This window comes from Pinus tabuliformis, chromosome 1_2 (genome assembly GCF_031772625.1).
Source record: "Pinus tabuliformis cultivar Carrire ecotype Pingquan chromosome 1_2, CPIR1, whole genome shotgun sequence".
In the NCBI taxonomy this organism is placed as follows: domain Eukaryota; kingdom Viridiplantae; phylum Streptophyta; class Pinopsida; order Pinales; family Pinaceae; genus Pinus; species Pinus tabuliformis.
In genome coordinates this window covers 321,098,479-321,126,417 of record NC_142298.1, presented here as the reverse complement: position 1 = coordinate 321,126,417, position 27,939 = coordinate 321,098,479, and the positions used below count along the sequence as shown (strand labels likewise).

The window sequence follows — 27,939 nt, the reverse complement described above, 5'->3', positions numbered from 1 at the left end:
AGCTCTGATACCATGTTAATTTTAGGTATGTTCTATGCTTAGAGCAATTTATTTCAGCTTTCACAATTAGCTCAATATCTTTTCCAAATTAGCAATCACATCAACATTAAATTAAACTGCATATAGAACATAAACATAAATCACAGAAGACAAGCTAAGACAAGAGGACATAATATGTGGCGTTAGCCAAGGACAAACCCCAATGTGGGGAAACCCTTGATCAATTCTTCTTATATGTTCTTCAATAGTTCAGCAGAGAGAGAGAGAGATAGTAGATTTACAATAGAAGTCAACACTTTGGCGTATGAGAGAGATAGTTTATTCCTATGTGCCATATTTTGGCTGCATATCTTTCCATTGGATATATACATCTCAAACGATGTGGTAGCATAGTCGACATTATATGGTGGCCAATACTACTTCTGGCTTTATCCAAATGGACCCTTCTTCATCAAGTTCCAATGGACTAGTTTGCACTTTGCGGTCCAATCACACTTTCATCTTCAAACAAGACACATGAAACACGACATGTATCTTGAAGTGGGTTGCGAGAGCCAATTTGCAAGAACCTTGTCCAATCTACCTGAGGGTCTAATAAGGTCCCTAGAATTTTAGTGAGAGCCTCTGATGGTTTTTGTCTTTGAGAGTTGCTTATTTATAGGGTTGAAGGTGAAGAAACACCTAGTCCCCTTCTCGGAGCGATGCCAGTCAGCTTTTTGTTTCATGCCATTTTTTGAGCCAGAACCAAATTGTCCTTAAGTGTGTAGAGAATAGCTACTTTGGTGTGAAGCATTTGTATGTGCAATCCTATTCACGGAGTTTTGATGTGCTTTGTAAATATGATGGTCTGCTCGGCAACGTTATTCCACACAAACGCACTTTTTTTTAGCACGGTTGTTAAGGTGGTTACCATAGTTATTCACAAACTTGCTTTAGTAGCATGTTAGTCCCAGGAAGCCGTGCAAGCTCTTCGAGGTCTTAGTTTGTGGCTAATCCTATGTAGCTACAACTTTCTTTGGGTCCACTTGCGGGGCCTTCCTGTTGACAATGTGACAGAAGTATTTGACCTTTGAAGCCCCAAAGACATCTTTGCCAGAATGTGTAAGGATCAACTGGTGGCCTTCAAGGAGTTACAGGGCCTATCAACATGTTCCACATGGGAGTCCCAAGTTTTGTTGTAGATCAAGCTATCATTAAAGAATGCAAGCACAAAATTGCACGGGAAGGGTCATAAAATCTTGTTCACGAGGCTCCTAAAGGTGGATGAAGCACTACAAAGTCAAAAGGGCATCACTGAAAAATCATAATGGCATTCATGTGTGTGAAAGGTTGTTTTAGGGATGTCCATTTCCTTCATCTGTGTTTGGTGGTATCCTAAGTAAAGGTCCAGTTCAACGAAGAACTCGTCTCCATGAAGCTCATCTAAGAGATCGTTGATAACCAGTCTGGCAAATTTGTCTTTGGTGATCAACTGGTTGGGAGCCCAAAAGCCAAGGCACGTGTGCCAACTAACTTCATTCTCAAATACCAAGACCACGGTTAGTGAGGAAGGGATCTTATTGGGATGTATGACTCCAGTCTCTGATAGTTCATGAATGATCATTTTCTATTTCATTCTTCTATGCAAATGGGTGTCTACCGGGACACATATTGGGTGGTTGACCACCTAGAACCGAGAGGATGCCATGGTCATGCTCACCACATGAAGGTCGCAATGCACATGGCGTTTCAAATACCTATCGATGTTTAATTAGTACCATATGCAAATCATTAGGAATCTCTTGTGGGGGACCACTCACAACTCGTACGACATTGAATTGGGCAGTAAAATTGGAGTGGCCTTTCTCCGATAGCTTCTCCATACGACGAGAGTTGATGATTTCGAGGGAGCCAAACTTAATCCCTTTGAGTGCATGCTCGTGCCCTTCCTTATCGAAGATCATGTATAATTCCTTAAAATCCATTGTAACATGGCCCAAAGTATGTGATCATTCGACACCGAGCATTGTTTGATAATCACCCATTTCAACAGCAAACATGTGAGATTTGAGCTACTAGCCTGTGATATGAGGTTTCACATCGCCCTCCACACTTCACTAACTTACAAAATGAGAGATTAGTGACTACATGACTAGACAAGTTAGTCACCACAATTATTTCAAGTGGATTACTACTAAATTTGAGCAATTTTAAGTGACCCCACTAAAAACGACTAACTTGAACGAAATCCATGCACGACATGGACATAACAATTGGTTTCTTCTGCCACTCTTCTATGGATAAAATTATGGGTGCCACCGTGGTGAATGAAAACAATCACCTTGCGGTTCTTGACGCAACCAATCAACTTCAAAAGTTTGGGGTGCAAAAAAATGTTGGATAAGGCAGAGAGGAAAGTTTGAGGATCCTCACGAGGAGCTTCTGAAGTTGTTTATTCCCGAGGAGGAGGGCCCCAGTCATTGGAACTCGAGGTCAGGAGTGTAGCATGATTGGCCTTTGAAGGAAACACGTGTTTGAAATAGTTCATGTCCTTTACATTTATGCCTAGGGAAATTGCTACCCATCACGATTGCAACAAAGTTTGAGGCATTGGTGTTCTACCATTTCTGCCCAGTAAATGGGAATCGAGGAGGGTGTTCTGTTTCACTGCCCTTGTTCTCTTGTTCCAATCATGGATGATTGCCTTATAAAATTCTTTAATCTCTAAATTGGAAGCATTTGCAGGGTCGAGAATCACAACAACTTTTACCACTTGCCCCTGTCGAAGTGTAAAATTCGTAAAAACGTTATCCCTAGTTGACTTTGGATTTTTTTATTCCATTTTACTGCCCTTGTTCTCTTGTTCCAATCCTGGATGATTGTCTTATAAAAATCTTCAATCTCTAAATTGGAAGGATCTGCAGGGTCGAGAATCACAATAACTTTTCCCGCTTGCTCTTATCGAAGTGTAAAATTCGTAAAAACGTTATCCCTAGTTGACCTTGGATTTTTTCTTTCTTTCTTATCTTCTTCCCACCTTTTGGCTTTAGACTACTTTGCTTTTTGGTTCACTGTCGATTGTGTTAGTGTTGTCTCATGCGGAGTTACTTGTGTGTGTGTGTGTGTAAAGATGAAGGAAGCCTTTGGAGGATCCCCCTTCTTCCCCATAACATCTGGATGAGGAATGGCGCGAACCACTAATCGTAAGAGTTACTCATAACTCTAAGGGACTCACCTTGATTTGAACATGTGATCTCCCTATCGACAACATGTCTTTGGCAGATGGTCCCACCGATTGCGCAAAGCATTAGGGCTAAAGTTACGAAGATCTTGCACCTACCCCCAAGAATATTGCGTAGATAGGTGCATATCCAACCCCAAGAATTACTGTGCGGAAAGGCACACATCCACAATAATAAAGAGCAACACTAGCATGTCACTAGAAATGAGGGCCATATATTGAATATAATAATAATGAAGTAGGAAATTAGAGAGGAAACAATTGATTGGATATTAATATGGTAGGGCTATATCCCACATGCAAAGTGTGGATGAGAGTGATGAAAGGAAGGGGTATAGAAGGGGAAGATGGAAAGTAACAAAACATACTTACCTGGGCGGAGTCAATCGATGATCACGAAGGTCGATGGCCTAGGAAGGCCACCTCTATTGCCCTTGGGAGGAGGGTTTACCTAGCATCTCCCACTTAGGAGAGTGCACATCATAATTTGTGGCAGCGGAGGCTCGCGTTCGCGCAGCCTCCACACAATACTAAAAACAAAAACAAAATGTGACAGCTCCCAATATTTCTGGTTACTGGATAAAATCGCAAAAACAAAATGTGACAGCTCCCAATATTTCTTGTTACTGGATAAAATCATGACAAATGCGTGGTCTCTAATTTTATTTTGATAGAGAGGTGCTAGAGGAAACCATCTCAAAATCCTTGCATGGTTGAGAGAATGTTGTTCGTTATTGTTTTGAACGTCATGTCGTGTGCAATAGTTAGTTACTTCCTTTCATAGATTGAAACCAGTGTTCCAATCTACTCATTCATAGATTGATACCAGCATTCCAATCTGTTTTGTTTTCTATAAACACGATCCGAGCCCCATCGTCGATGGATTGATTGTTTGTCGTCTCCAACTAATTACAATTTAGAGTTAAAAATTAGAAGGTTGTCTTCAATATTACTTCGTACACTTCTCGCTCAACTGTAGTCAACTTGGTCAGCTCTCTCGCTTGGGAGACACAGGTTCAAGCCCCAGCAATGCTGCAATTTTCTTTATTTGTACACTGTAACCCGAAAAGTTTCACAGCAAGGCAAACGTTTCTTGTTTGTTTGCATTCTCCTAGTAAACTGTTGGATCGCCATGATATGTTTTCCGAGTTAATAAGGGGACGCAGTGTTTGTGCTCCTAATCCTTTTCAAGGAAAGGAAAAAAACACGATATTTCTAATTCCTATTTGAAATAGAAATTTGTATATTTAGTGTTTGAAATAGGAATTTGAATATCGATTGTATATTTACTGTTTTAAATCGAAATTTGAACATACATTGATTGTATATTTACTGTTTTAAATCGAAATTTGAACATACATTGCGAATGCGCCGAGCACTGAGAAAAAGTTGTGTCAATGTCAAAGCCTAACCCAAAAAGGGCTAGGGCTATAATTCTGCTTGTTGTTCTTCCTCCAGAAAGCCCAATTACTTCACACATCAAACGGATTTTTCCCTCTAGGCTCTTCTAACAGAAACTTGGATCCGGATCTTCCCCATGGAAAAACCAAAAATGAAACAGCACAGATTTATCGGCATCTGTGCTGCAGTTTTAGGCCAGTTGCTGTGGCTAGTCTCCTCATTGGGTGTTAATATGATAGCCCCCCCCATCCCTATGTGGTAAAACCACACCTGTCCAAACAGATAAAGCTTGCTCAGGATGCTCATCAGCGGAAAGATTGAACTCTACATATGCGTGTTGAAATTTTCTTTTAGTTGCTTGATCCTTTCCGAGAAGATTGGGGAAAGGATCTAATTCTGGAGATTTACACTTTGCTATTGATCTAGTCAGCTATCTTGGAATCTCCCAAAATTTGAATTATGTAGACCCCTTTTCCTGTTGCCAGCCTTATCCGCAACCATAGAGAATTCAGTTTTTCCTAGTTATGTGTGCCCTCTCCCAATGCTTCTTTGAAACAATTTCTTTTTGGCTTCCTCTGAATATAAGACTCCTCCTGTGTCCTGCCCCAACTTACTGTGTCTTGCTCCCTTTTATTTTGTTTATTAATGTGTCCTGCTCCCTTTTATTTTGTTTGTTTCTCAATCCTTCTATGTAGATACATAGATTTTTGCTGACAAAACATGTGCATTATCTTCTGCTTGTAGATTTCTCATTGTTTAGTGCAGGCCTTGAGTAGACATTTTTCCATTCTTGAACCTCTGATGGCACTCGCAACTATGTTGTGGAGCATGTAGCCAACAAAGAGAGATTGGAAACTATGATTACTGGCATATGTTGTGGTTGATTTTCTCACCTATATTTGACTGGGAATGGCCAAATCCTATTACTGTACTTGGAGCTTGCACTGTGGTTTGAATGTGATCAACCCACATGCAACGGACTGATCGCGCCATCATGGGTGGTCGGTGTTCAGCATTTGGGTCTGTATTGCCTGGGTGTTCAGCATTGTGATTGTGATTGTGCTTATGTTATGTAAGTCGTGAGAAAACATGTAGTCAAGGGAAAATAGCCAATTTATGCTCTCTCTAATAACAGGGACCCCTGTTACGTCAATTTGATTCGGTTCAAGTCAAGGTTTGTTCACTCAAGTTCTGCTAGTTTCCAAGTATATACTTTTTCGGGGGAAAACATGTAGTCAAGGCAAAATAGCCAATTTATGCTCTCTCTAATAACAGGGACCCCTGTTAGGTCAATTTGATTCGGTTCAAGTCAAGGTCTGTTCACTCAGGGATTTCATCTTACCATTCACTATAGAGCTCGCTAATTGTCTTTCATCTTTTTGTGCCCTTGCATCAATATTCACACGAATAAAGGTAGCAGTATACCATAAACTCAAAGCATGCCTAAAGTTGTTCTGCTTAGCTAAACAATGCACTACAAGCAGGTGAACCCTGACTTCAACATCTACAATTGTAGCTAAAGCATTGATCTCAGTTATTTTGGATGCAATCACAACTATGTACTCACCTCTCGTTAGGATAGGAAGACTTGATAGGTGTAGCTACGAAAATATAAGTGTCCAGCAATTCCCAGATTGATATGCAATGGTTTGCCTTTTTGATCTGATCTTTTTAGTGTATGCATGTAATAACTCCACATAGTTGGTGTGTGCATGCAATAACTCCACAGAGTTTGTGTGCAAGATCATTTCTCGGAAAACGCCACCTTCCCACCTCCCCCTGCTTTGTCTCATTGTAATGCAATTTATATAAAAGAAGACTTCAAATTTTCCAACTGTAATGTGAGTGCATAATGTTCTAATTAAAAACAAAAAGAGAAAAGAAATCTTGTTGGCCTCCAGAAATACGTTCATGTTAAATAAAACTAAAATGAAAAGTGTTGGAGCAATGCTCGATGTCTTTGAAATCAAAGCAAGTCAAAATCATCAATGTTGAACTTGGAAACGGAAAGGTGATTTTAGAAGAATGGATGACACAGAATTTGTTGGAAAGCTGAAGAAACAGGACAAATGCCCAGTAAAGGAGGGAGACCTAGCAATCATGTCAAGATGGGGTTTTTAGCTCCCAAAAATCTGGCTAGGAGTGGTATCGTTCTGTTTGTTGGCAGCTAATGATAAAATTCTATCTCAAGTACCAATAAGGAAGGGATGCTTCCAAGAGCTAAGAGCTAAATAGATGCGTGGAGGAAAGAGGAAGATTCAATCATTCACTAATACACTAAGGAAGGAAACCTAGATAGGATCCTCCATGATAACAATCACAAAACACTCGCTCAAACAGAGACAGAGATGGACAATATTATGTCAAGAGAAACACAACATGCGAGTAGAGTTCGATATGCTGAAACCATAAGATCGGGAGCCTGTGTAGATCACGTGGGGATAGTAAGGCGTACATCTTAAATATCTCCTTGTCATCGACTTAACGCATTACACCACTCGTTGTGCCTCGCTCTATATTTACTTCTCCAATGATGATTAATTTGATCAAGGGGTTTCCATGCCTCTCAAATGCTCTCAAGTGCCATGATGGATGGACTCCAACCTCCGATGATTCATGAAAGATTCTTGATTCCTTAATTAAACCCGGTTGAGTTTAGAGTCCCCTTCCAAGTTTATTCTTGTAGATGCAAATTTATGGACGCTTTAGTTCCTTCTTGGCGGGTTAGCCTATATTCCCTATAGCAATAGAGGATGGTTCTTCCGTGTGTTTTCTAATTACAAACCCAAAACCTGCATTGCCAGGGCAACCCCTCGAAGAACCCATGAAAATGGATTTTAGAATGGAGACTTTTGCAACTGGACATACTTTCACTGGAATTCTGGGATTTACAGCGTGAAATGTAAGTTTTCGATTCCGGAGAAACACTTCACTTATCATCAAGGCTAATGGTGGAAGAGTAAACAACATTGTCACAGATATTTGGCTCAGCGATATTACCTGCATTGGAAACCAAAAATCCAATATCAAATTGATTTTGTTCATCTTGAAAGAAAGGGAAAAGACCAAAGTTCCAAATTTTCATGTCTATGTTCCCACCCAGTCTGGATTATCTTGAAAGAAAGGGAAAGACCAAATTTGCAAATTTTCATGTCTATGTTCCCACCCAGTTTGGATGATGTTCAAAGTGCCATTTGCCTTCGCCCAAAATGACTTCAGCAATCCTATATTTGTGGAGAAAATGCAGAAACAGGGTAACCATAATTCCTAGTTTTAAAAGGAGCCATTGATAGCTATTTGGAACAGTGAATGCGAGTGTGAGTGCAACGGAGACCGAGACCAATGGGAAACTTGTGAGAAAAAGGACCTGGTCATGTTGCAGTTTTCATTGTTGTTTGTGGTTTCGAGTTTTAATTGTTGTAACAGCAACAACCCTTGGAGGTTGCAAGCAATGAAATTTCCATTACTAGAAAAACTAATAAAAAGGAAAACGTGTTCTGTCTATTTCTTTAGATTGTTAAGAACATGCTTGAGTTTGTGTCTGAACTTCCCAATGAACTGTCCGTCCGTGGCATTGTGGGCAGGGGTGATCTTTGTCCAATCACCCTTGCACCAAATAGAGTCAATAAACCTCATAAGCACGGCATCTAGATCATTACCCCACTCAAAATGGTAACTTCACATTCCTGTTATCAACCATTTTTATGCTTCCTGTCCAAAATATGTGTATTCACAACAGCCAAAAGTTTATCCTTTACACTTAGTTGGCTTATAATACCTATGTGAGCTTCAAAATATGACATTACTATTCTGCACATGTATAATGGGTATATCCCATTGGCTTAGAATACCCGTGTGAGCTTCAGAATATGACATTCTGCAAATGTTGCAATGGGCATATCCCATTGGCTCAGAATACTTGTGTGAGCTTCAAAATATGACATTATTATTATGTGAATGTTGCAATGGGTATATCCCATCCTAAACATATGGCACACTGTCATCTGCCTTTTGGCCCAAAATGAATTTAGCAATCCTATATTTTTGAGCACGCACCCTGAGAATCCCCCTATTCTGCCTTTTCGCAACAACAAGAATTTCACTCTGTAAAGCCCAACATCATCTCACTAACAGTGAAAAAATTCACTTTGTAAAGCCCAACATCATCTCACTAACTCTGGAATGTGGCAGTATTTTGGTACCAAGGGATTAGAGGTCTGACGGAGACAACATGAATCAGATGGAACGAGGCAAAATGGCAACCCAAAACCTCGGAAGGGCAATGACGATGTGATGATATCCCAACTCGACGAGAAGCAAAATTGTCGATGTTCAAGAGTGACTAGCTGTCGTAGGTAACCAATGATGACTTCCAAATTTTCCCCCACCATTGCTGGCGAGTATGCCAATTATTTTTTAAAAACAAGCTTGAAGGGGATAACATATGCTTGAGATATAAGTTCGACCTTCGTACGAATACAACCTAGTAATAGTTTAATGAGCCCTAGGGAGGAGAAGCTCGAGTCTCGTCATGGTGACGAGTCCAATGTCGTCAGGGTTTAACGAATCCGACATAGGTAAAACTCAGAGTCTTTTTCATGTTTAGAGAGTTTGAAAAAGACACGGAAAAGAAAACTCCAGGGGGGGTCCTTTTTCGTAAATTTGTGTCCCTCGAGCCCGAAAAAGTAGAAAACAATACCCGAGAGAACCGCTTGACCATTACAAGCAAGGAGTACTTTTCGTAATTAGTGGCTCCGATCCGAAAAATTAAAAAAGCAATCGAAGACACGTCGTTTCATAATCAGTATCAAACTCGAAACAACAAAATTCTAGCGATCTTTTCATGTTTATACAGTCAAAAAAGAGTTGAAAGTGGACCGCCTTTTATTCTGTTTAACTAGTCAAAAAGGGGAAAATACTTGGCAATATTTTCATCTTTTACGAGTCAGAAAAGAGCTTAAAGGAGACTCGTCCTAGAGGAACGAGTGGTATAAAGGGTAGCAACTGGTTCTGGCAATAGTGGAACTGCTCAAAACATGTAATGGTCAAGAGGCTGGCTAATGAAACCACTCATCACTATGGTCCCTCAGGAAAGGACAAACAATCAAGTGAAAGCATACGATCGGCCAAAGAGATGGTGGCGATGGAATGAAACAACCAAGGCTTATCTAGTAGAATTTAGCAGATAAAAACTAGCGATCACGAGATGTAAATCGGGTATGGGTTGATGTTTACACAAGCTTGAACCATGGAGAACTCTGCTTGGATTCGGTTTCATTTTTACACAAGCTTGAAATGAAAAACTATGCTTGTTATAAGTTCGCTTGCCCCCAGCATAATGACACAAATCGAGGTACATGCCCCCCAAGCTTCATTGCATTCAACGAGGTGGATGGAATGAAGGTTCACTTTCGAGATCTTGGAAAGACTCGACTCAGATTTTATGAGATCTTAATCAAAGACTCGATTTGGAAAGGGAGTTGTTTCATTTTTTTAATGAGGTAGACACAGTAAGAGAACTATCCTCATAACCCTTGTTTCATTTTTTAATGAGGTTGACACAAGATCAAGAACTTTCCTCAAGACTCCTTGTTTCATTTTTTAACGAGCTTGACACAAGACAAAGAACTATGTTCCATGTGTTATCACTCAGGTTTTCCCCAAAGTTGTAAGAAACGGAAGGATGCCGAGGTAACCACAAACCAATCTTTTAGATACACAGTCTAGCCAATATATATCCAGAGAGGGCTCTCTCTTTATGTTTTAGCTTTGTTTTTTAAAGGTATTAGGCTAGTTATGAAGTTCAAGGGTTTTGTTTGAGTTTGGGTGGTGAGATTCAATAGAACAGAGAGGTAAAACAGAGTAGTTCAGTCCATTGGACTAATGGAGTCAAAGAAGATGGCTTTCTGGATTTGGTTTTTTAACAGAGGATGGCTTCACAGAGAAAGATAGTCAAACAGGGAACAAAATAAAGAGCTGAAAATAGATGGAATGGGCTCAAATGGGTGAAGGGCAGTTGAGAATCCTTCGACATATTGAAAGAGGGAAAATGGATGATTAATGATAAGGAGCAGCTAAGAATTCCTTAGCAAATAATCAACATGAAAGAATCAGGAAACAAGAGCAATTAAGAGTTCACTGCTTATCTAAATTATGAAGAAAACACAGAGAACAATAAAGACTGAATACAGAGTGCAGTCAAGCATATTCTGAAGTTAACATTTTCTTTATCATTCAGATTTATGAAACACAGATGATATAATAAACTAAGGAAAACTATAAAACACAAGATATAGAGGATTTATTGATCCGGAGGTTGATTCAAGAATTCTATGACAAGTCCTCTGCTTCAATTTTTCATCCAGTAGGCCAAACAACAGTTGATTCCAACAGCTTTTTTATTCCAAAATTTCAGTATTACAGCAAAGTCTAGGAAATCCACACACCACACACCCCACTAGTCTAATGGAGGGGGTATTTATACAACAAAATATGTACAACAAATATCTCATAACAGCTGTGAGATAATATCTAAGATGACTAATAATAATTTACAAGTAAAATAGAAACAACTAATTGATGTAGTGTTGGAGGCAGGCCTTTAGGGTTTGGCTTGCAGCTGTCCTTTGCAATAACTCTGCGTCAGTTGCCTGTCTTAACTGTGCTCTTTAATTTTGATTTGCTTTTCTTCAATGCTAACCTGATACTCTTTAATTCTTCTCTGACACTCTTTAATTCTGATCTAATGTATTTAATGTTGATCTGCTTTGCCTTTAATGCTGAACTGATACACTTTGACTTGTTTTCCTTTGTTCATCGTTGTCCATTGTCTTCTGGTAAAACAAAAACAGCTAACGTGTCTTCTCACCACTGTTCTCTGGAAATTTATGTTTTCTGAAGGTCCACTGGTAAGGGTAGCAAATATCCCTGTATATCTTCACTTCTTTCTTCTGCAAGCCCGGAAGTCCCTCTGTTTGGTTTAAACTGTGTTTGAAGAGGAAGAAACTGTAAAATGGCGGGTCAGCAGAGTCTGCGAGCTCGTCGATGCAACCTTTCTGGTCGGAAATTGGAAATGCGACCTCAGTCGATTTTATGCCTGGAGCGCGATACGCAAAGAAATACAGCAAAAATGACCTTTTTTACCCTTTTAATTGACAAAATGAAGTTTTTGGTGGGATTCTTTTTGTTTTGAAGGACGGATGATGTCAGCAGTACGGGTGACGTGGCGGGTGACGTCAGCGGAGGTGGTAAGCGGTTTTGCCGGCATCGCTTTTGGGGCTGGGCGGTTTTGGACAGAGGGCCAGCGAGCAGGCCGAGAGCGCGACACATGGCAGAGGTACGGCGGAAAACCACTAAGCGATCACGCGTTAACATTTGGCGGTTAGGGGGGTCGCGAAATGGATGCAGATCGTTGGATGTGCAGGGGTTGATCGGATGACGGATGCGCTGTGGAGATGGCGGAGAGTTAATGCTATGGGACCGATCATAATAAAACAATGCTTTTAATGTATCGGGGCTATTTTTATTAGTTCGCGGGGTGGTTTGGTTATTAATCAACCAGAGGTTAATTAACCCTTTGAGCGCGCCGTGAAGGCTATGGTTCTTAATAAACTTCAAATAAGTTTATCAATTCCATTTTTAAAACGGTGCTATGGTTATAGTTAACCAGGGGTGGGATATTTAATATTTGGGGATTTTTATACATTTACATAATACGGGGAAGGGTATTTAGCAAAGGATTTATATAATAAAAGTTAGGGTTAATATGACTTATGAAAATGAATGTGCGCTAAGTACAAAAACACGTGTATTTTTAGACTTAGGATAAAGTGGGAATGGGGTTTATGGGTGATATTTGTCATTTCCCTAAGAAAAATAGGGATTTACTTTAGGCAATGCTTATGAAATGAGATGAGTGATATATGAATGTTATTAAGAACAGATTCTTAACATTTTAGGGGGGGAATTAGTAAATGATTAGGGAAAAATATGAAGGGGAGTTAGTTATTCAACTTTGCCTCGCTTGAGCTGCATCAGGTACAATGTCCGCCATGTACTTTGTGATAGAGATAATATTAACACATTTAGAGACAAAATCTTATCACAAGTGCCATTCTGCAACACCAATTTACCTACCCTGCCTACTTGGCCTAGCATTTTTTCCTTCTTTCTTTGGGTGCATTTAAACTGGCAAACCCTCATCAACTTTTCTTTTCTTTTCATGGCAAGCCTACCTAAGTCTGCACTTATTACTTCCAAGGGCTCAGATTAAACTGTTGAGCTCCTTTGCTTCTCTACCTATCTACTTATCTGCCAAGATTAAATAGTTTGGACAGATTTTTATTCTCTGTCTCTAAAACAGGACATTCACATATGAACTGGCCAAGATTAAGTTGTTTGGCCTTTCATCAATTGTGGCATAAAGTTCAACAGGCTCCACACAATGTTTTATTTACAGAAAATGAAAAAGTAGTGGCATTTTGGACTTGCACACTTTCCTGGTCTTTCTTTGTTTAGGGTTCATTTCTTTCACTTTTGACCATTTTATTCTTTTTACCCTTTGATTTTTCTTTTAGGATATACCCTCTTTACATTCTTTACATTTTTTGATTTTTTTTAATAATATGGAAACCTTTACAGTAAGGAAAGGAATGAACATATTATGGAGCTCATCAAGTCAATCATGAAATATAACACCTATTGGAATAGGAGTATAACAGTGGCTCCACTTAGGGATGGCTTTTCCTGGTGGAAAGTCAAGAACAACAGGTCAGATGGCCTTCTGAATAACTTAGACTTTGCTCTAAAATTTCCTTTTGCTGGTTGCTTTATTGTATGTATGACCACACACTTGTGAAGCTTAGGGCCTTCTCTTCAGGCTTCAACTGCAGTAAGTTACTATCCAATCCAATTGTGACATTATTAAGGATATAGTATGTACATGTTAGAGTCAGAATACATTTAAAAACTGGATCAAAGTAATGTTTCAACATTCGACCATTCATTGGTCCTTCTTCTGTTTCTGTACCATCCAGGCTCTTCAGAAAGTAAGTGTTGTTCCCTTGCAATGCATGGATGATGAATGGCCCTTTCCACAGGAAGTCAAACTTCCCATGTTTTCCTTTGTCTTCTCTCCTGGAATCCCACCTTAGAACTTTGTCTCCAATGTAGAAGTCTTCTGCTTTGGTCCTTTTATCAAATATTTTCTTGAGTTTTTCTTGTAACACTTGGGATCTTTGGTGCACTTCTTCTCTGGTCTGCTGCAAATGGATGGTCTGATTTATTCTCCTTTGAATGTCATTGGGTTCCACCTGAGCTTCTTGCAGCAATTTCATTACAGGAACTCCTAAAGATGAAGGAAACACAGCCTCCATGCCATAAAATAACTCATAAGGGCTAGTTCCAATAGATCTCTTTGTAGTAAGTATGTCTGCCCATAGTGCATTTATGAGTTTCTTGTGCTAGTTTTTCTTGTTCTCTTCCAACAATTTCTTAATAGTATTAATCATGCTTTTATTGGAGGACTCAGCTAGACCATTACCTTGAGGGTAATAGGTTGTGGAATGGCCTAAAGTGATATGGTATTTGTTACAGAAATTTATCATTTTCTTGGACTTGAAGGCAACAGCATTATCGGTTATGATCTTTTCAGGACAACCAAATCTAGACAATATGTTGGTTTCTAAGAATCCTATAATCACTATATCATTGGCTTGTCTAGAAGGAATGGCTTCTATCCATTTGATGAAATAGTTTGTGGTAGTGAGAATCCATTTATGTTGGCCAGAAGAGGGAGGATGGATTTCTCCAATGAAGTCCAAACCCCATTGTTGAAAAGGCTTTTAAGTGGAAATTGGTCTCAAGGGTAAGGGTAACAGTTTCCTTTTGCCTTCAAACATTTGGCATTTGTGGCAAGCAGTGACAAACCTCTTTACATCAGCAAACAAGGTTGGCCAGTAAAATCCAGCCCTTAGGATTTTGTCTGTAGTTGATTTCCAGTAAAGGTGTAATCCGCAGTCCCCTGCATGAAATTCTTTGAGAACCTTGTCAGCTTCTTCTTTTATCAAACACTTCAATAGAATACCTTCATGATTTTTCCAAAAAAGAGCATTATGTAAAATACAAAATTTTGAAGCTTTCATCTTTAAAAACCTTTTATTTGTTCTGGATAACCCTGGAGGAGCCTGCAGGTCTAATAATACATGAATTATATCAGCATACCAAGGTGATTCTAAGAATGCATGGCTGATGTGTGGAGTCGCCATCTCCTATTCATTATCCAGTTCATTAATATCCAGGGCTTGAAAGTTTGTTTCAGTCATGAGTTTAGCCAATCCCTGTCCTTTTATCAGCTTTGTAGGTTTTATTTCAATGTCATACTCCAATATTTTAGCTATCCATTTACCTCGTTTGCCTTCAATTCCATCCTGAATCAGGATGTCTTTAACAACAACATTTGGTACATAAGCTACTACATGGGAGTACAATATATAGACTCTGAAGTCTTGAATAGCTTTCACAAGTGCAAAAACCTGTTTTTCCATGATTTTGTAATTCAGAGGTGCATCTCTAAGTGCTTTACTGAAAAAGGCTATGGGTTTTTCACATCCTTGATCATCTTTTTGTAGTAAAACAGCTGCTATAGTGTGTTTGATGCAAACGAGAAAATTATGAAGTCTCTGTCAAACTTTGGACTTGTGAGGACTGGTGTTTTAGTCAAAGCCATTTTAATTTCTTCAAATGCTTGATTGGCTTCTACTGTCCATTTAACCTTTGAATCATTTTTTAACATATTGTTCAGCAATCTAATTAATTCAGCCAAATTAGATATGAATCTTCTCAAAAAGTTAATCTTTCCTAGGAAATCTTGAAGTTCTTTGACATTTCTGGGGTGGGGTATTTGCAGAATAACTTCTATTCTAGCAGGATCAATTCTAATGCCATCTTTGGAGATGATATGGCCTAATAGTTTGCCTTCCTCTAGACTAAACAAAGACTTTTTGGGATTTAATGAAATACCATACTTTCTGCATTTTAAAAACATTTGTCTCAAATGGTCTAAATGTTGCTGATCTGATCTAGAAAACACAGTGAGGTCATCTAGATATACAACCAAAAAATTGTGAATCTCTTTTGCAAAAGCTATGTCCATTGCTCGCTGAAAGGTCGCCCCTGCATTCTTAAGTCTGAATGGCATTTTAACATATTTGAATGTACCCCATGGTGTTGTAAATGCAGTCTTTTCTTGGTCTTCTGGATGAACCAGAATCTGATTAAAACCTAAAAACCCATCCAAAAGTGAAATCCTAGAAGCACCTACTACCCTTTGTAAAATATGATCCATCTTAGGTAAAGGGTAGTTGTCTTTCAAAAAAACCTTGTTTACATTTCTTAAGTCAACACATAATCTGATTTCTCCTGTTTTCTTCCTCGTAGGCACTAAATTAGACACCCACTCTGAAAATCTTATTGGAGCAATAATCCCTGCACATGCATTCGTTTGATTTCCTTTTCTATTAAAGGAAGCAGTAAAGGGTTGATTCTTCTGAGCTTTTGTTTGAATGGTATTTGATTCTCCTTGAGGGGTATTGTATGTTGAATTACAGAGGTATCATAAGATTTCAGGTCTTCATAGCTCCAGGCAAAAACATCCTGGAATTCTTTGATCAGTTCAACATACTTAAGTTTTTGATCTGGGGGCAAAGATTTGGATAATTCTATCATTTTTTGATTCTCTTTAGTTCCTATGTTGTAGTCTTCAATGTCTGCTTTTGGAGGTTCCATCTGGGGTTTTTTTGGAATATCTTTGAAATCAAAGAGATCTTCCAAAGGAGTTAATCCTTTGGGCAAGTAATTGTCTTTCAAATTGATAATTTCAAATTCTCCTTCAATAATCTCATCAACATCTGTTTCTTCAAGATCTTGTATTTCCTCTTTGGTAAATTTCGTTGGATGAAGCATTTGAGTTGCATTTTCTGCTGAAATGTCTGTTTCTATCTGATTTATTGGATCAAACTCACTAACCATATGTCCATCTACGTTAGCGCTAGAAAATTCTTCTTCTAGGGTTAAAAAATTGTTGATTTGATTATCACTGTCAAACACTTGCCAGTTCTTTACATTATCAGGTATGGCTGGCCTATGTCTAATCTCAGCTGTGAATTGATGATTTGGTTCAAATGGTAATTTACAGGTGCTGGCAAACATTGCTAGGTTGTGAGCTTGCAAGTTATGTTTTCTTGGGATTTTAGCAAGCTGAGTTTCTAGAAATATATTAAGGATCTCTATAGTTGTTCCTCTGTATTCTCTCAATCTGGGATCATTTGTCAAGAACTTCCAGTTTATCTGTTGAATTATTAAATCAAAATCTCCTAGGACTGACACTCTAGTTGCTCCCAATTTCTTGACTAGTTTAATACCTAGCAACAGAGCTTCATATTCAGCCATATTATTAGTGCACCTAAAGTTTAACATGTAGGCATGGCCTTCAGCATGATTGTTTTCAAGATTGCACACCCAGACTCCTGCTCCTGCTTCTAATTTGTTCACAGAACCATCAAATTCTAAGTACCAAAGGATTTCCTGTTCATAATTAGGATCTGGAGTTTCAGGGATTTGTTCAATAGGGAGATCTGGTTTTTAAGTTTGTTCCGGTTTATTTGATGTTTCATGATTTTCAGAAATTTCTTGGATTCGGACCCTAGACCTTTCATTTGCAGTTTTTTCTGTTTCATCTGCTAGAACTTTTATTGCATGTGGGGGATCAATTTTAGCATTGTAAAGGATAAAAGAATCCATATCTGAATGTATTGAGTAGATAGGGAAATTTTCAGGTTTCTCTTGACTACTTACTACATACTTCATTAAGGTTTCTCTGTATAGTCTTTTGGGTTGACCAAACACTGAAATAGTAGCGTAAGACATATCTAACTGTAGAGATCCTTGAAGCTTTGCACCCCAAGATCTAGACAATAACATGCCATACTTTGGTGGAATATCAGCTACTACTATGTCCATTAAGATGGTTTTGGCAAGATATTGGACTAGTGACACACATAAGTCTTTGATTAAACCCAAACATTTGACCTGACTTGAATCGAAAGAGAAAAGGTCTTTATATGGCCTGGTGATGTCAAGGTCTAGTCTCTCCATTACAGATTTAGGAATTAAGTTATGGGAAGCACCAGAATCAAACATGGCATTATGAAGTATTTTGTCATGTATGTTTAAACCCACATAGAAAGGAGGAACTTCTCCCTCTATTGTTTTTCCATTTACTCCAGGGCCAAATATCAATTCAGGCTGGTCATCAAAAACATTTACTAAATCTTCATTCACAGAAATTTTGAGTGATCTACTAATTTGACTTCTGTAGACATCATGTTTAGCTAATTCTGATAATGGAACAGCTATCTTTAGTTTGCTTACTTCTGTCTCAAGATTGAAAGGTTTTTCGGTCTGAGTTCTTGTATTTTGGACAACTGGATTTTCTGCGTTTTTCTCCTCTTCATGAGTGGGATTATGGGCTGAAGTTACTTCTGAATCAAGTTCTAGAGGCTCTTCTACGTTTCCTTTAGCAGAAATGGAAGTGGAAGGTTGTCTGTTAGGTGGTTGATTATCTGATACATTTTCAACAATTGGATTATTTGGGCTATGACCTGTTTTAGAAAGAATATGTACAAGGGGGGTATTGATCTTACCTTTGTTAGGCTGCTTGATATCTTTCTGTTTACTAGTTTCAGGGACATCTATCCTTCTGCTCCTCAGATTGTATTGTTTATGGACTTCATAAATGGCTGTGTCATATCCCTCCCTAAAGTCAAATGTTTCACCTAACTGAGTTTGGAATTTTTTAAGAATGTGAGCTTCTTGATCCTCTTGAGTCAAGAAAACTTCTTGTTCATTGTTGAGTCCCATCAGATTAATTTGAGTGTCTTCTGTTGGTTCATCAGAAGTTGAGGCTTTAGCATAATTTTCTTGAAATGGGGGCCTAATATTTTGGTCAGGCCCTGTCTTTGCAGTGTTAGGATTTTGGTTCTTCCTGAAATTTGGATTTCTCCCAGTATTGCTTGATTGACCATCCCAAGGGGATTTTCTCTCGATTGTTTCTACTCTATCTCCAAGTCTATCCATTTCTTTAATAATAGCATCTAATTTATGTTCAAAGGCAGAAGGTTCTTCTTTGAAAGGTGTTCTTCTTTCAACTCTGACTCTAGATCATTTAGATATCATGTTGGCCTCAACACTGACAGCTATACTCTGCATCTCTTCTAAGTTTCGAGGAGCTATTTCCCTAATTTGGTATGCCATATCAGAGTCAAATGCATCAGGTAATTTAATCAAGGCCAAATCTGGAGGAGGTCTGAGATTCTGAGGAATAGCATTGTAGACATTATTGAATCTGGTACAGTAATCTTAGACAGTTTCTTGTGTGCCTCTTCTTAGGTTTTCATACGTTGATAAAATGTGGAGAGGATCTTTATTCTTTTCCCATCTATTCAAGAAGGTCTGATACAGAGCTTGTGGGTCATTGATACTATTTGCAGGGAGGGCTCTAAACCAGGTTCTAACATCTCCAGTTAAACTTCGAACAAATACTTTCATTCTAGCATCATCATCATCAATCTCATAACTTTCAAAATATTTGGTCATTTTATTGGTATGTTGTTGAGCTGTGTAAGTGCCAGTACCTTCAAAAGAAGGGATTTAACTTTGATAGTCTTGGGGCATAGCCCCTGGATTAGCAGGCAAGTTTAGGGGAGTATATCGGTTTGCTATGGTTGCAGATATAGATGTGACAATTGGAGGAGTAGGGATAACAATGGGAATGTGTGTTGTAGATGGAGGAGCGGAAAGGGCAGTTTGAGGTGCTGATGGTGAACTTGGAGAAGCTGTAGTAATCACAGAAAGGTTTGGTGTTCTTTCAGAGGTAAGCTCAGATTGAATGGAGTTTTGCAAATGTCTGTCAAGGTGTGAAGTAACAACTTCAATTTGCAAATTTTCAATGAATATTGGATTTTGAACTGTGTGGGTTAACCCAGATTCTGATAAGGTCTCAAATACAGAGTTTTCAACATATTTATTAACAGGTTCGTCCTCAGGGTAGATCCATCTCACAGGATAGGATTTTGATCTGTATAGGGGCCGAGAACTAGCATAATTTTCTTGGCTCCCTTGTCTTCTAAGAATCCTAGGAATCAGATTAGGGTTTTCAAACACAGGTGGGGGATTAGGATCGGGATTGGATCTGGTGTAATGAATCTTTTCTGAAGCCAGTTTCCTAGGTGTGTTTTTTGTTTTTTCTTGAAATAGATTTGGCAATAGAACTTTAACAGTCTCTTCTAGGAGGTTTTAGATGTAGGAGTTTTGAACTTCCTTCAGACTTATTTGAAAAGAGGAATTGATCAAGTATTTGGAACCAACTGTTCAATACATAAACTAGACCAGAGATAGACTGAAGCAGCATTCATTTACTTCTACAATTGCAAAGCAAAAGCATTTCAAAGGCTACCTGGCTAACTTCAGGCTCCATCTCTAGCTTATGAAATAAACAATAGTAACAAACAATTATTCAGGTCCCCAGCGGAGTCGCCAATGATGTTATCACTCAGGTTTTCCCCAAAGTTGTAAGAAAGGGAAGGATGCCGATGTAACCATAGAACAATCTTTTAGATATAGAATCTAACCAATCTGTATCCAGAGAGGGCTCTCTCTTTATGTTTTAGCTTTGTTTTTTAAAGGTATTAGGCTAGTTACGAAGTTCAAGGGTTTTGTTTGAGTTTTGGTGGTGAGATTCAATAGAATAGAGAGGTAAAATAGAGTAGTTTAGTCCATTGGGCTAATGGAGTCAAAGAAGATGGCTTTCTGGATTTGGTTTTTTAACAGAGGATGCCTTCACAGAGTAAGGTAGTCAAACAGGGAACAAAATAAAGAGCTGAAAACAGAAGGAATGGGCTCAAATGGGTGAAGGGCAGTTGAGAATCCTTCAACATATTGAAAGAGGGAAAATAGATGATTACTGATAAGGAGCAGTTAAGAATTCCTTAACAAATAATCAACATGAAAGAATCAGGAAACAGGAGAAATTAAGAGTTCACTGCTTATCTAAATTCTGAAGAAAACACAGAGAACGATAAAGACTGAATACAGAGTGCAGTCAAGCATATTCTGAAGTTAACCTTTTCTTTATCATTCAGATTTATGAAACACAGATGATATAATAAACTAAGGAAAATTGTAAAACACAAGATACAAAGGACTTATTGATCCAGAGGTTGATTCAAGAATTCTATGACAAATCCTCTGCTTCAATTCTTCAACCAGTAGGCCAAACAACAGTTGATTCCAATAGCTTTTTTATTCCAAAATTTTAGTATTACAGCAGAGTCTAGGAAATCCACACACCACATACCCCACTAGTCTAATGGAGGGGGTATTTATACAACAAAATATGTACAACAAATATCTCATAACAACTGTGAGATAATATCTAAGATGACTAATAATAATTTACAAGTAAAATAGAAACAGCTAACTGATGTAGTGCTGGAGGCAGGCCTTTAGGGTTCGGCTTGCAGCTGTCCTCTGCAATAACTCTACGCCGGCTACCTGTCTTAACTGTGCTCTTTAATTTTGATCTGCTTTTCTTCAATGCTGACCTGATACTCTTTAATTCTGCTCTGACACTCTTTAATTCTGATCTGATGTATTTAATGCTGATCTGCTTTGCCTTTAATGCTGAATTGATACACTTTGACTTGCTTTCCTTTGTTCATCGTTGTCCATTGTCTTCTGGTAAAACAAAAACAGCTACGTGTCTTCTCACCACTGTTCTCTGGAAATTTATGTCTTCTGAAGGTCCACTGGTCAGGTTAGCAAATATCCTTGTATATCTTCACTTCTTTCTTCTGCAAGCCCGGAAGTCCCTCTGTTTGGTTTAAACTATGTTTGAAGAGGAAGAAACTGTAAAATGGCGGGTTGGCAGAGTCTGCGAGCTCGTCGATGCAGCTTTTCTGGTCAGAAATTGGAAATGTGACCTCAGTCAATTTTATGCCTGGAGCGCGATACGCAGAGAAATACAGCAAAAATGACCTTTTTTACCCTTTTAATTGACAAAATGAAGTTTCTGGTGGGATTTTTGTTTTGAAGGACGGATGACGTTAGTAGTACGGGTGACGTGGCGGGTGACATCAGTGGAGGTGGTAAGCAGTTTTTCCCGCACCGCTTTTGGGGCTAGGCGGTTTTGGACGGAGGGCGAGCGAGCAGGGCGAGAGTGCGATGGGTGGCAGAGGTACGACGGAAAACCGCCGAGCATCGCGCGTTAACATTCGGCGGTTAGGGGGGTAGCGAAATGGATGCGAACTGTTGGATGTGCAGGGGTTGATCGGATGGCGGACGTGCTGTGGAGATGGCAGAGAGTTAATGTTGTGGGACCGATCATAAGAAAACAATGTTTTTAATGTATCGAGGCTATTTTTATTGGTTCGCGGGGTGGTTTGGTTATTAATCAACTGGAGGTTAATTAACCCTTTGAGCGCGTGGTGAAGGCTATGGTTCTTAATAAACTTCAAATAAGTTTATCAATTCCATTTTTAAAACGGTGTTATGGTTATAGTTAACCAGAGGTGGGATATCTAATATTTGGGGATTTTTATACATTTACATAATACGGGGAAGGGTATTTAGCAAAGGATTTATATAATAAAAGTTAGGGTTAATATGACTTATGAAAATGAATGCGCGCTAAGTATAAAAACATGTGTATTTTTAGACTTAGACTAAAGTGGGAATGGGGTTTATGGCTGATATTTGCCATTTCCCTAAGAAAAATAGGGATTTACTTTAGGCAATGCTTATGAAACGAGATGAGTGATATATGAATGTTATTAAGAACAGATTCTTAACATTTTAGGGGGGAAATTAGTAAATGATTAGGGAAAATATGAAGGGGAGTTAGTTATTCAACCTTGCCTCACTTGAGCTGCATCAGGTACAATGTCCGCCATGTACTTTGTGATAGAGATAAGATTAACACATATAGAGACAAAATCTTATCACAAGTGTCATTCTGCAACTCCAATCTACCTACCCTGTCTACTTGGCCTAGCATTTTTTCCTTCTTTCTTTGGGTGCATTTAGACTGGCAAACCCTCATCAACTTTTCTTTTCTTTTCATGGCAAGCCTACCTAAGTCTACACTTATTACTTCCAAGGGCTCAGATTAAACTGTTGAGCTCCTTTGCTTCTCTACCTATCTACTTATCTGCCAAGATTAAATAGTTTGGACAGATTTTTATTCTCTATCTCTAAAACAGGAAATTCACATATCAACTGGCTAAGATTAAGTTGTTTGGCCTTTCATCAATTGTGCCATAAAGTTCAACAGGTTGCACACAATGATTTATTTACAGAAAATGCAAAAGTAGTGGCATTTTGGACTTGCACACTTTCCTGGTCTTTTTGGGGTTCATTTCTTTCACTTTTGACCATTTTATTCTTTTTACCCTTTGATTTTTCTTTTAAGGTAGACCCTCTTTACATTTTTTACATTTTTTTATTTTTTTTGATAATATGGAAACCTTTACAGCAAGGAAAGGAATGAACATATTACGGAGCTCATCAAGTCAATCACGAAATATGACACCTATTGGTATAGGAGTATAACACCATGATCCTTGTTTCATTTTTTTAACGAGGTTGACACAAGATCAAACTATCCTCGGAACTCCTTGATTCATTTTTTAACGAGCTTGACATAAGATCGGGAACTATGCTCGTCACTCCTTGTTTCATTTTTTAATGAGGTTGACACAGGAACAAACTATTCTCATGCCCTTGCTTCATTTTTTAACGAGGCCGACACAAGATCAGAACTATCCTCGGAACTCTTGTTCATAGGCTGTAAGAAAACATGGCTCCCAAGAAATCTTCACCGGACGAAAGAAGCACCCTCTGGGAGGAACACATGTCATTAGAAACCAATGACAGATCGGGTTCCAATTCCCCCAGTACATAATGTACGAGACCATTTGCATGATCATCAACAGAGGCGGAGATGGAACGGGTAGCCACATAATTGACCTGTGGCAAGGAAGGTAATGTTTGCGGATGAGAACCAATGGGGGATGATGGCGGTACAGGAGGCACTAGGTGACTAAAGAATGACAATTGATCGATAGTCACCATTCTTCCATCGTGCGGAAAGCAAACCACATGGAAAGTGAACAAACGAGAGCTCCCATGGCATAAATATAATCACGGCCAAGGAGAAGACTGAAATCTAAAGCACCTTGGACAACCATCACGTCTATATAGACGGTTTTCGCTCCCAAAGTAATAGGGAACATCGGAAGGATCCCTAAAGGTTGACTGGTTGCTCCATCAAATGCCAACGGATTCTGAGTGACTGCCACAAGCTATAGGGAGCCCAAAGCTTGCCAAGTAGTGAAAGGCATGAGGCTAACCGATGCACCTTCATCCAAGACAGTGCCAGGTACTGCCTTATCATAAGCATGTACTGTAATCTGGAAAGGCACGTAGGATGGAAGGCAGAATGCAGTCAAATGACTCCAGTCGAAGGAAACGACTGAACTACTTGGTGGGGGTATCATATGATTGCCCCCATGCTCTACAGGAACCGAAGAAGGACTCTCTTGATCAGCTAGGATAAGAGGGTCGTTCTTGGACTCAAGAGAATCTGACGAGATGAGAAGAACATGAGCAGTATGATCATAATGTTCTTCGAGAAGTGGACCACGGGTGGTGAATCCAAGTCGACACTCTTTCTGACCAATGGTTGGTCAGGAACAGGCTGAGCACAGCCAGGTTCGAGAAGAGAAGGGTGGACAAGAGAAGAATCTAAGTTAATCTCATTGTCAATCAGGAGAGGGTCTGAAGAGAGCCTCTGATAACCAACGGGAAGTAGGGGTGAAGAAGCTGTAAGACTTTCCAAAATGGCGAAAGCTTTATCCATGAGCGAACAAAGGTGAAGGGGATGGTTGCCTTCACACAGTCCACAGGGGAATCGAAGCTTCCCTTTCTTCTGAGTGTTGCCAGTAGAGGATTGAACATCGACATGAGCTTCAGAGGACGATGAGGGACAAGCCAGATCGTGAGACCATACTTCTAAGATCTTAGGAATGCCAGGACAATCACGAAGAAGATGGTCACCCTGGGACAATATACCAGGAAACTTAACCTTCCACGGAGGAGCAGAAGGTGTTTCGACCTGAGATGTACTCGGAGCAATAGTTGCATGGGTGGCCTCGCACTTATGGGACTTCTTCTTCTTCTTCATCATCTTCTTCTTCTTCTTAGTCTCCTGGTTACTAGATGTGGAACTTTCACCAGGCGAAGTAGGAGATGAAGATGAAGAAACAGGGGAAGAAGGCGCACGCTCAACCTTGGAATCATCGTGTCATGATTCAGATGAAGGAGATGTTGGAACATGAGTCATGACACTCGGGACCACCGAGGTTGAAAACAACCAAATGGGCAAACCGATGGTAAACCCAGGCAAGGACAATGCTTCCATATACGGAGCACTGACATTTCTGAAAGGTGGAAACGAACCAGGATTTCCATTTGGGGGAGGACCTTGGCTAGTAGACTCAAGGAAAGTTTCCATCGGGAACGAACCTGAAAAATACTCGTACTGTAACCAAGAACTCAAACTGTTACCAGGAATATTTCGCAGGCAGTAAATTTTATGACACAGGAACAAAACTTGACCTTTTCGTGTTTCAAGAGGCGAGAAAAGGACGAAAAGGTGACTCTATCTCTTTCAAGGTTTAATGAGCCTGAAAGGACAAGTGCTCAGATGATCCTTTTCTTTTAAGGAGTCGAAAAGGAACGAAAGTGACTACTCTGGAGAAAAAGGTTTACGAGACAAACCATAAAACTGCATATACACCTTGGTGATCAAATGAAAGAGAAATGACCAAGGACTTTCTGTACAACAGTCAATCTTCCCGAATGTTGTGTTCGGTGCATTACGGTTTGTAAGGCGGTAGACACGACTTCCTATGGATGTAGGATGATAACCTAGTGGGGTCTCCTGATATATACTCAATGGTACGGGGAGCACAAATCCGTACTAGCAACTATTGAGTCATAGAAGGAGGAACCACCCAACCTTAAGCGAAAGCAATAGTGACTAGGCTTAACGACGCCGGAGCACGTCTCTAGCCTAGACCTCTAAATAATGTGTGTTAAGTTCCAATGCGTTGTTAAGTTCATTCAGTTAATTTTAGAGTTGATCTTGAATTAGGTTTTAGTTTTCAGGCCCTACTGAATGTATCTCAACAATTCCTAGGATGCAGCTACAATGAGTAAAGCATCAATCGTTTCAATGAACACCTACTTAAAGGAGGGTAGAAAGCTCATTCCCAAGAAAACACAAGCAAATGCAAACACTAAGAAACACAATGCATCAATACACTAATCTTACGATGCATCGATACTACTAATGAAAGATTTAGAGCTCGCTTTTCAATTTCTCAAACATGAAAATTTGAAATGCACATATACTTTCACTTTTGTATATCAAATGAATGCAATCCCTTTTTTTTTTTTTGAATTTGAAGAGACAAACAAGCAATTGTGCACTAATCGATCCAAACAATTGTGATCTATGCTTGGTAGTGAAGAATCGAATCAACATTAAAAAATTGGTTCAATAATCGACACTAAAAATCAACCAACAAGAGAAACTAGTAGCAAAAGCTTCAATCAAATCAATAAGATGGTTGCGGATGAACCTTGGATAGACAAGTAACCCAAGCAAATGGTCTAAAACACAAGACTCACTCAATGAAATCAAAGAGATATTGCCTTAACCAAAAGCAATCAAAACAAGCTAATGAGAGACAAGAAATAGCAGGGTATAAACAAGATTGATGGATTAAGGAGGCAAAGTTGTAAAAACAACTTTACAAGAATCGTCGTAGGTGTTACACTGAAACTAGAGACTAGTCACAAGAATACACTTGTTTTCAGAGACGTCGTCGCAGGTGTTACACTGACAACTAGAGACTAGTTGCAAGAATACACCTGTTTTCCAAGATGATCCGATTTCAGGACTTGTCGCGGGGATTAAGCTAGCAACCTGAGATGAAAGCCAAAACGTCGCAGGCACAAAGCTAGAACATCAGCGACGTCGTCGCAGCTGTTAGGCTATCTTCAGCGACGATCTTACTTAAGCAAAAGACAAAGTAAAATCACCTAAATGACACCAGATTGATCTTCCAAATAGTAAGGGGAATTCCCAGATTGACCCAGGTAACCCAGAAAACTCATGGTTCAACCCCCAAAATTCAAGAGACACTAAATCAAAAGACAAACTAAAAGTAAACAAGAAGAAAACATACAAAGGACTCCCCAGTGGAGTCGCAACTTGTGATAAACAAAAGTGTTTCCTCTGCGGACAAAGGCAACCCCTCTAGCCCTAGAGTGGGTCTAGTCACAACAAAGACAAAACAACAATTGATTCCCTTAAATAGTCATCATTGGAGGCCTGCCTCAAACCGGTGGTTGATGAAGTTTCCGTTGCGCTACTCCAGCTTCCGTTTCTTTCTCCTCAATGAGCAATCAACCTGAAACACCACAAGAAAAACAACAGAGCACATAACCAAGAACAACGATGATCTATATACTTATAAAGTCAGGAAATCATAAGCTATCAAGTAAATTGTATACAAGATATAGGAAATCATCATTGATTGTATTAAATGAATCAGGAGCAAAGCTTACAACCAAGTCTTGACGTTGCAAGCCTTCTCGGAGGGTCCAGCTAGTATGTTTCTTCAAGCATTCACTCTCGAGAATGGGTCTCCCAAATAGATGATATATCTCTCTCACTCACAAGCTTTAATACAAGGTTAAGGCACTCCACAACCACTTACCAAAATATTTGCAATCCCACACTTGTCACACTCACACCAAAGCTATCTACTTAGTTTCAAACCAAACTCAAAAGAACTAGCCAGCACTGCAGAACTAGCAGATCATAGCAATGGTGAGTGATTTTATAGGAGAAGGAGTCTCCATGAAATGAGGGAGAGGGAGCTTATCCTTAAGGGAGGTTGCACAAGAGGCGGAACCACCATCCCAGGGGAGGAAAAGCGACCCAAACTGACCCAACAACTAGCTCTAGAAACACCTAGAAGTCCGACTGTTTGAACAAATTCGCCAAATTTGGGTCGTCGCAAGTCATGAACTAAGGATCAGCGACGACATCACAAGGAGGCAACACATTCAGATGAATCATCGCTGTAAATAGCTGGGAGCTTCGCGTCGAGCCCTAAAATCGCACCACCGCG

The 27,939-nt window shown here is 39.4% G+C and overlaps 1 non-coding gene across 1 annotated transcript; it reads left to right on the top strand.

The window, feature by feature from the left end:
- Window positions 1-3,584: 3,584 nt before the first annotated feature.
- On the top strand, window positions 3,585-3,744 carry LOC149205662 (U1 spliceosomal RNA). The gene has a single exon (XR_016253133.1). It is a non-coding gene; the product is annotated as a U1 spliceosomal RNA (small nuclear RNA).
- Window positions 3,745-27,939: the final 24,195 nt, after the last annotated feature.